The 10245-nt window shown below is 31.6% G+C and overlaps 1 long non-coding RNA gene across 1 annotated transcript; it reads left to right on the forward strand.

Moving 5' to 3' along the window:
* Positions 1739 to 2905, forward strand: LOC109845465. Its single transcript, XR_002248369.1, has 2 exons — positions 1739 to 2092; positions 2194 to 2905. It is a non-coding gene; the product is annotated as an uncharacterized LOC109845465 (long non-coding RNA).

Here is a 10245-nt window from a genome sequence, read left to right on the forward strand (position 1 = left end):
CGTAGATGATATCTGTTGGAGGAAATTGTTTTTGCATGGAGAAATTGTATGTATGAGCCCTGGGAACCTTCATCACTACAACAAATTGCACTTTTCCCCACGCTTCTATGTGTATGGATTTCACGATGTTTTTTCATTTTCGTCGACAAAAGTATAGCTTTTAGCGACGCAACACTTTTCGTCGCAAAAAATTATATATTTAGCGACGCAAGTTAGCCTCGGCAGTGTATCTTTTAGTGACGAGAAGTTTTGCGTCGCTAAAAGTAATACTTTTGCCGACGCTATTTTGCGTCGGCAAAAGTATAGCTTTTAGCGACGTAAAGCTTTTCGTCGCAAAAAAGTATACATTTGGTGACACAAGTTAGCGTCGGCAAAGGGATGTAATAGAAATTTCTATGATTTGAGTGACTAATTTTTAAATATTAAAGATTTGTTAGTGTTATTAAAATATTTTTATGACTTTTTATTAGTTTATTTCATTTTCCCTAAACTAAAAGAAAATATTTCTTAACCACCATCTTCTAATTTGCATTTGCTTTTTAATCCTTTTTATGAGTTAAAAAATTATTTTTAAATTGTAAAAAAGTAATAAATAGATTATTCTTTTAAATTAATTAACAGCCTGTTTGGTAACCAGGATTTCATTTTAAATACTGTATTTGGCCCAATTCTATTGTTTGGATCCAAAAGAATTTGAATACTGAAAATTAGCCCAAATCCATTATCATTTTAAACCTATACTAAGCCCATAATTCTAAATGCCAATGGATAGGCTGTCATTTGCGATTCCCGTTTCTTCTCTCTCCACTTACGCTCTCACAATTTCCCCTCGCTCTCGCGATCCCCGCCCCCAACTCTCACGATCTCTCTCCCTCTCCACTTCCTCTCTCAATCGCTCTCAACCGGCAGCGACGACGACGATGAGATCCACTTTTACCTGCAAACCCTAATTTCACCTCCGGCAACTACGGCGATCATCGAAACCGGTGAGAACTTCCGCCGTTTTTCTTTTCTCGACCCGCAGTCTCTCTCTCTCTCAGTTGCTTTGCCTCTTGTTCCCTCAAAACCCTAGCTCTTAGATCCAACCGGAGACAACTCTATCACTCTCTCTCCAGTTCCATCAAAACCCTAGTTCCTAGATCCAACCGTGAGATCCCAGATCTAGGAGAACTGTGATTTATTTTTCTTGAAATTTGATTCAAAGTTCTCCTGCATATTATTATTAAACTGTTTTTTTGGGGAATTAATTTTATTTGCTAGTTTGATGTTCTTCCAGCAAAAGGAAATTACAATATATTTCTTGATTAAACTGAGAAAGTATATGATTGCAGAATTTAAAGTATGTATGTGATTGGATTGGACGAATATTTTAGTTGGTTTCTATGGTGTGTAAAAATATAAAAATTATAGCCATTTTCATGAAGGTAGTTTGATAGAGAAACTTTTTTTTATAAATTTCATGTAAAATCAGGTGAAATAGCGGCCAATACAGCAAATATAGGTGTTTTTCCAAAAGGAAAAAAATGCAGTGAATAACAGCAACTGAAATTATATAAGGGTGGGGGATATGAGATCTCTAGGTAGGTATGTGATGAAAACTTATAGGTGCTGGAATAGTAATAATAATTTGCCCTTGAACATCCAATACAAATTATGTAATAATATTGTAATGTTAATAAATTTAATTGTTGTACATAATTTGTGTATTATTTATATAATTGTTATATATTTGTTATAAATTTTATTATAATACTAACAATAATTTATGGATTAGAACAAGTGCAAATATGATGTTTTTTGAACGAATGGGAATGCACCTAGAAGATGTTTTGTGTATGTAGAATGGAGTCAAAATAATTGTTAATTAGGAGAAGTGAGAGGATTGATGTTTACAAAGCAATAAGAACTGGAGTTAGCTCTAGCTAACATAGTTGAATGAGAGAGGGGATTCATGTATCTGACTCCAAAAATGCTTTATTGGTGTTGTCATCATGGAATTTGCTGCAAAGGGTGCAGGGAGATGGCCAGAACTGGGATGCATTTGAAGGGTCTTGTCTTCCACTGCATTGAAATCTACATACCTAGTGAGACTGTAATTGATGAATTAGTGCAATCCAAAGGAAAAATACTTTATTGCCCTTATGCTTCCTTATTTAGGGTCTGGGTTTATATAAATATTTACTTATGTTTCAGGTGGAAAAAAGAAGCAACGTAAAGAGCTAATAGCTGTGAAGCGCCGACAACGTATGATTAATCGTGGTGTTGACTTGGAACAAATAAATCTGGTAAGCTTAACCTCTGCTGATCGAGTTCGCCCTTCACCGCTCCCCGTCCCGCCGCCCTCGAGTTCTGCCTTCACCGCTCCCCGCCCCGCCGCCCTCCACTTCGCCCTTCACTGTTCAGTATCTTTTTTCCAATTTTTTTTAATATTTTGATTTAATATTTCATTTGCTTTAAAATCTTCTTTACAATCCTATTAAGAACTTCCTATTCAGTGCTGGATATTGATGTATTGTTGAAGTTTATGAAATCAATACAAGCATGAAGCTCTCTGATGATCTAATAGGACTTGCTTACACTTGATAAATTCGTTTATTGATGATGAAGGGATCATGCCAATAGCTGAGAATTGCTTACATTTGTCTGCACTGAGCCTAGAGCACTGTCCTCGAATTGCTGATGCTTTGCTAGCTGGAGTTGAGCCTCAACTATCTCTGTAATTTTTGTAAATATTTTTTTTCTTGATTGTTGCTGAGTATGCGAATATGTGGATGATATTCCTTTTCTATTGTAAGTATAGTTTATACTTGTAGCTCCTTATTCAATTTTTGTAAATCTGTTCTCTGAGCTTATTGCCATATGTAGAAGGAATTATTTTTGAATGTTGACAAATGATTCCTGTGAAGTTTATGCGTCTTTTGGTGTTTGCATCTGTAAGATTATGTAGTGAATGATTGTGGCTTATGATATACTTCAATATTTTGGTAGATGTTGCTCATTTATTGGATGTCTTTGTGAAAGATACCGGTGGAGAGTATGTAACTCATAACTCATTGTCCTAGAAAATTTTTGTACCCACTTATTCAAGTTTGTTTATATAGTGAAAGATTGTGGCTTATGATATACTTCAATATGTTGGTAGATGTTGCTCATTTATTGGATGTCTTTGTGAAAGATACCGGTGGAGAGTATGTAACTCATAACTCATTGTGCTAGAAAATTTTTGTACCCACTTATTCATGTTTTGTATCACTTTAGCTTAATTTTATACCCACTTATGCAAGTTTTGTAACTCATTGTTCTGGAAAAAATTTATACTCACTTATTCAAGTTTTGTACCAACTTATTCAGGTTTTGTACCTCTTTAGCTCAATTTTATACCCACTTATGCAAGTTTTGTATCTCGTTGTTTTGAAAAAAATTGTACCCACTTATTCATGTTTTCTACTAACTTATTCAAGTTTTGTACCTCACTTATTCAAGTTTTGTACCTCATTGTTCTGAAAAAAAGTTTTGTACCAACTTATTCAGGTTTTGTACCTCTTTAGCTCAATTTTATACCCACTTATGCAAGTTTTAACTCATTATTCTCGAAAAAATTTGTACCCACTTATTCAAGTTTTGTACCTACGTATTCAAGTTTTGTACCAACTTATTCAAGTTTTGTACCTCATTATTCTGGAAAAAAAAAGTTTTGTACCCACTTATTCAGGTTTTGTACCTCTTTAGCTTAATTTTATACCCACTTATGCAAGTTTTGTATCTCGTTCTGAAAAAAAATTTGTACCCACTTATTCAGACTTGATACCCACTTATTCAAGTTTTGCACCCATTTATTCAAGTTTTGTATCTCATTATTTTGGAAAAAAAGCTTTGCACCAACTTATTCAGATTTTGTACCTCTTTAGCTCAACTTTATACCCACTTATGCAAGTTTTATAACTCATTGTTCTAGAAAAATTATTTGTTCTTTAAACCATGTGTTACAAAAATAATCATGTGTTTCAGAACAATGTGATAATTTGAACTAAAACTATGTATGTATGGATGCAATTATATGTTCTTTGAACTATGTGTATCTAAAGATTGCGAGATGATAATGTGGTTGTATGGATTGATCATGTGTTTCGGAATAATGTGATACTAAAATAATGTATGTATGGATGCAGTTATGTGTTCTTTGCACCGAGTGTACCTTAAGTTTGTGAGTTGATAATTTTGGAAGGAGTTACAAATTTTTTTTAGAACTATGAGTTACAAAACTTTACTAACTGGGTATAAAACTGGTCTAAAGAGTTACAAAAATTAATTAAGGAGTTACAAATTTTTTTAGAACTATGAGTTATAAAACTTCACTAACTGGGTACAAAACTGATCTAAGGAGTTACAAAAATTAATTAAGAAGTTACAAATTTTTTTAGAACTATGAGTTACAAAACTTCACTAACTGGGTACAAAACTAGTCTAAGAAGTTACAAAAATTAATTAAGGAGTTACAATTTTTTGTAGAACTATATAAGTTACAAAACTTCACTAACTAGGTACAAAACTGGTCTAAGGAGTTACAATTATGTGTTCTTTGAACCGTGTGGCTATAAGTACCTTTAGAGTTACAAAACTTGAATATGGAGTTACAAATTTTTTTTTCCAGAATCATGTGTTACAAAACTTCACTAACTGGGTACAACATTAGTACTAACTGGGTACAAAAATTGAATAAGGAGTTACAAAAGTTTTTTTCCAGATCTATAAGTTACAAAACTTCACTAACTGGGTACAAAACCGAACTAAAGAGCTACAAAACTTGAACTATGAGTTACAAAATTCTTTTTCAGAACCATGAGTTACAAAACTTCACTAATTGGGTACAAAACTGAACAAAAGAGCTACAAAACTTGAATTTTTGTAACTCTTTTGTAGCTACAAAACTTGAATTTTGTAGCTCTTTTGTTCAGTTTTGTACCCAATTAGTGAAGTTTTGTAACTCATGGTTCTGAAAAAGAATTTTGTAACTCATAGTTCAAGTTTTGTAGCTCTTTAGTTCGGTTTTGTACCCAGTTAGTGAAGTTTTGTAACTTATAGATCTGGAAAAAAACTTTTGTAACTCCTTATTCAATTTTTGTACCCAGTTAGTACTAATGTTGTACCCAGTTAGTGAAGTTTTGTAACACATGATTCTGGAAAAAAAAATTTGTAACTCCATATTCAAGTTTTGTAACTCTAAAGGTACTTATAGCCACACGGTTCAAAGAACACATAATTGTAACTCCTTAGACCAGTTTTGTACCTAGTTAGTGAAGTTTTGTAACTTATATAGTTCTACAAAAAATTGTAACTCCTTAATTAATTTTTGTAACTTCTTAGACTAGTTTTGTACCCAGTTAGTGAAGTTTTGTAACTCATAGTTCTAAAAAAATTTGTAACTTCTTAATTAATTTTTGTAACTCCTTAGATCAGTTTTGTACCCAGTTAGTGAAGTTTTATAACTCATAGTTCTAAAAAAATTTGTAACTCCTTAATTAATTTTTGTAACTCTTTAGACCAGTTTTATACCCAGTTAGTAAAGTTTTGTAACTCATAGTTCTAAAAAAAATTTGTAACTCCTTCCAAAATTATCAACTCACAAACTTAAGGTACACTCGGTGCAAAGAACACATAACTGCATCCATACATACATTATTTTAGTATCACATTATTCCGAAACACATGATCAATCCATACAACCACATTATCATCTCGCAATCTTTAGATACACATAGTTCAAAGAACATATAATTGCATCCATACATACATAGTTTTAGTTCAAATTATCACATTGTTCTGAAACACATGATTATTTTTGTAACACATGGTTTAAAGAACAAATAATTTTTCTAGAACAATGAGTTATAAAACTTGCATAAGTGGGTATAAAGTTGAGCTAAAGAGGTACAAAATCTGAATAAGTTGGTGCAAAGCTTTTTTTCCAAAATAATGAGATACAAAACTTGAATAAATGGGTGCAAAACTTGAATAAGTGGGTATCAAGTCTGAATAAGTGGGTACAAATTTTTTTTCAGAACGAGATACAAAACTTGCATAAGTGGGTATAAAATTAAGCTAAAGAGGTACAAAACCTGAATAAGTGGGTACAAAACTTTTTTTTTCCAGAATAATGAGGTACAAAACTTGAATAAGTTGGTACAAAACTTGAATACGTAGGTACAAAACTTGAATAAGTGGGTACAAATTTTTTCGAGAATAATGAGTTAAAACTTGCATAAGTGGGTATAAAATTGAGCTAAAGAGGTACAAAACCTGAATAAGTTGGTACAAAACTTTTTTGCAGAACAATGAGGTACAAAACTTGAATAAGTAGGTACAAAACCTGAATAAGTGGGTACAAATTTTTTCAGAACAATGAGTTACAAAACTTGCATAAGTGGGTATAAAATTGAGCTAAAGAGGTACAAAACCTGAATAAGTTGGTACAAAACTTTTTTTCAGAACAATGAGGTACAAAACTTGAATAAGTGAGGTACAAAACTTGAATAAGTTAGTAGAAAACATGAATAAGTGGGTACAATTTTTTTCAAAACAACGAGATACAAAACTTGCATAAGTGGGTATAAAATTGAGCTAAAGAGGTACAAAACCTGAATAAGTTGGTACAAAACTTTTTTTCAGAACAATGAGGTACAAAACTTGAATAAGTGAGGTACAAAACTTGAATAAGTTAGTAGAAAACATGAATAAGTGGGTACAATTTTTTTCAAAACAACGAGATACAAAACTTGCATAAGTGGGTATAAAATTGAGCTAAAGAGGTACAAAACCTGAATAAGTTGGTACAAAACTTTTTTTCAGAACAATGAGGTACAAAACTTGAATAAGTGAGGTACAAAACTTGAATAAGTTAGTAGAAAACATGAATAAGTGGGTACAATTTTTTTCAAAACAACGAGATACAAAACTTGCATAAGTGGGTATAAAATTGAGCTAAAGAGGTACAAAACCTGAATAAGTTGGTACAAAACTTTTTTTCAGAACAATGAGGTACAAAACTTGAATAAGTGAGGTACAAAACTTGAATAAGTTAGTAGAAAACATGAATAAGTGGGTACAATTTTTTTCAAAACAACGAGATACAAAACTTGCATAAGTGGGTATAAAATTGAGCTAAAGAGGTACAAAACCTGAATAAGTTGGTACAAAACTTTTTTTCAGAACAATGAGGTACAAAACTTGAATAAGTGAGGTACAAAACTTGAATAAGTTAGTAGAAAACATGAATAAGTGGGTACAATTTTTTTCAAAACAACGAGATACAAAACTTGCATAAGTGGGTATAAAATTGAGCTAAAGAGGTACAAAACCTGAATAAGTTGGTACAAAACTTTTTTTCAGAACAATGAGGTACAAAACTTGAATAAGTGAGGTACAAAACTTGAATAAGTTAGTAGAAAACATGAATAAGTGGGTACAATTTTTTTCAAAACAACGAGATACAAAACTTGCATAAGTGGGTATAAAATTGAGCTAAAGAGGTACAAAACCTGAATAAGTTGGTACAAAACTTTTTTTCAGAACAATGAGGTACAAAACTTGAATAAGTGAGGTACAAAACTTGAATAAGTTAGTAGAAAACATGAATAAGTGGGTACAATTTTTTTCAAAACAACGAGATACAAAACTTGCATAAGTGGGTATAAAATTGAGCTAAAGAGGTACAAAACCTGAATAAGTTGGTACAAAACTTTTTTTCAGAACAATGAGGTACAAAACTTGAATAAGTGAGGTACAAAACTTGAATAAGTTAGTAGAAAACATGAATAAGTGGGTACAATTTTTTTCAAAACAACGAGATACAAAACTTGCATAAGTGGGTATAAAATTGAGCTAAAGAGGTACAAAACCTGAATAAGTTGGTACAAAACTTTTTTTCAGAACAATGAGGTACAAAACTTGAATAAGTGAGGTACAAAACTTGAATAAGTTAGTAGAAAACATGAATAAGTGGGTACAATTTTTTTCAAAACAACGAGATACAAAACTTGCATAAGTGGGTATAAAATTGAGCTAAAGAGGTACAAAACCTGAATAAGTTGGTACAAAACTTTTTTTCAGAACAATGAGGTACAAAACTTGAATAAGTGAGGTACAAAACTTGAATAAGTTAGTAGAAAACATGAATAAGTGGGTACAATTTTTTTCAAAACAACGAGATACAAAACTTGCATAAGTGGGTATAAAATTGAGCTAAAGAGGTACAAAACCTGAATAAGTTGGTACAAAACTTTTTTTCAGAACAATGAGGTACAAAACTTGAATAAGTGAGGTACAAAACTTGAATAAGTTAGTAGAAAACATGAATAAGTGGGTACAATTTTTTTCAAAACAACGAGATACAAAACTTGCATAAGTGGGTATAAAATTGAGCTAAAGAGGTACAAAACCTGAATAAGTTGGTACAAAACTTTTTTTCAGAACAATGAGGTACAAAACTTGAATAAGTGAGGTACAAAACTTGAATAAGTTAGTAGAAAACATGAATAAGTGGGTACAATTTTTTTCAAAACAACGAGATACAAAACTTGCATAAGTGGGTATAAAATTGAGCTAAAGAGGTACAAAACCTGAATAAGTTGGTACAAAACTTTTTTTCAGAACAATGAGGTACAAAACTTGAATAAGTGAGGTACAAAACTTGAATAAGTTAGTAGAAAACATGAATAAGTGGGTACAATTTTTTTCAAAACAACGAGATACAAAACTTGCATAAGTGGGTATAAAATTGAGCTAAAGAGGTACAAAACCTGAATAAGTTGGTACAAAACTTTTTTTCAGAACAATGAGGTACAAAACTTGAATAAGTGAGGTACAAAACTTGAATAAGTTAGTAGAAAACATGAATAAGTGGGTACAATTTTTTTCAAAACAACGAGATACAAAACTTGCATAAGTGGGTATAAAATTGATATATATATATATCCTTAGAAGTTATTTTGTTAGATCATGCACTGTGATGGTCACTTGCTTGGAGATATGATCTAACTTAGAAATTTCTTAAATTTGTGCTTAACATATAACTAGTAAATGATAACTTAGTTATAACAGGTTATTATGCATGACACCAATATATGAGATATGATGGAGGGTCTCAACCATCGGGAATGGAGATTCTCCGGGTGTATGCCATAAGCATGCATTATGATGTGTGTAGCACTAGACCGTATTTGAATTATCTAGGATGAGTCACCTAAGAGAGAGAGAATTCAAATTGTTACATAGTCCCTTTGACTTGATGATATTGTCATTTTCGATTTGATAATTTAGTATGCTTTGATGTGATGGTTAAGCTTGTTTAGCAAGCGCTACACAACCTGAAACATTGGGTTGCTAAATTTTATTTAGGAAAATGATGGATGTCTAGATAGGATCCAGTATGCTCATTATGATGAGTTAATTTATTATGCATTCCCATGAAGCTATTAAATTCCTGCCGGCATGTGGTTTTGAAAATATTTTTTAAAAAAATTTACTTTCTTATAAAAATAAAATATTTTGATGTTTCAAAATAATTTTTATTTATGTTCATGGGAATTGCAAATTTAGGCATGAGCAAATAGGTGAGTTGTCCTGCTTAAAAAGTTGCCTAAAATAAATGATACTGGAAGGGAGTGAATGTAAGATATTATTTAATCCTATATTATGGAAGAGCTTTTATGAATAGTTGGTCGGATAGGGATTTGATTGTTAAATTAAAATTATTAATTTGATTAATAATTGGTTCTCGATATGGGACCTAATTGGTCTCACTAATGTCATTAGAAGAGGTATACATGCAATACAATTCTATTTCTATCCTTAATTGTTATGGATAAAGTTTTTGAATAAATCTATTCTATCTTTAATTGTTATGGATAGAGTTCTAAATAATTATGAATTGTTTAAAGTTAAAATCTCTAAGACTAGTGTAATCCTATAAATAGGGTTCATATGTAGCCTTATGAGAAGAGAGATAGATGAGATTGAAAATCTTATGAAGATAATATGAAGAAATAGATTTTTGAGAACCTATCTTTCAGTATTGCTCCTCTACGGTGACGGGTGGATTTCAATTGGAGGTTTTTTTCTCTTGAGGAAGCTATTTCGGATTGATCTCGGGACAGATTATTGTAGAAATTCAGAAAGCGTTTCAGGTATTCTTCTAATATTTAATTAATTTTGATTAATAGTCATGATATGCTTTTTCCGCTGCGTTGT

Source organism: Asparagus officinalis, chromosome 6 (assembly GCF_001876935.1).
Source record: "Asparagus officinalis chromosome 6, Aspof.V1, whole genome shotgun sequence".
NCBI lineage: Eukaryota > Viridiplantae > Streptophyta > Magnoliopsida > Asparagales > Asparagaceae > Asparagus > Asparagus officinalis.